A 381-nucleotide genomic window follows, 5' to 3' on the forward strand; every position below is an offset into this window, starting at 1 on the left:
ATGGAAACTGTTCTACGACACCGATTCCCTTCCTTCTTCGTTCTGCGCTGCTCTCGTGCTGCCGTGTCCTCTCCCGGCTGGACCGGGGATGTGGCTCACGCTGCGTTCGAGATGCAGGTGCCCCAGGCGTTTACGCACACAAGTACCAACTTGTGTTCTGGTTCGCTCTGTTCTTAATTCCTACTGATTCCTAACATTCACTTGCCTTTCTGCCCACCAAAAAGCACTAACATTGCCATTAAACTATTACAGATAAGATCCCATTTCTGAGATGCTTGGACAGTATGATGCACATAGGGCTAGGATCGCTTCTCTTCCACAAGTACTGCTGTAAATGTATCAGTCCTGAATTTTATCATCACTCATTTTTCATGCTACACA

Source organism: Haliaeetus leucocephalus, unplaced genomic scaffold (genome assembly GCF_000737465.1).
Source record: "Haliaeetus leucocephalus isolate CR32 unplaced genomic scaffold, Haliaeetus_leucocephalus-4.0 Scaffold616, whole genome shotgun sequence".
Classification (NCBI taxonomy): Eukaryota; Metazoa; Chordata; class Aves; order Accipitriformes; family Accipitridae; genus Haliaeetus; species Haliaeetus leucocephalus.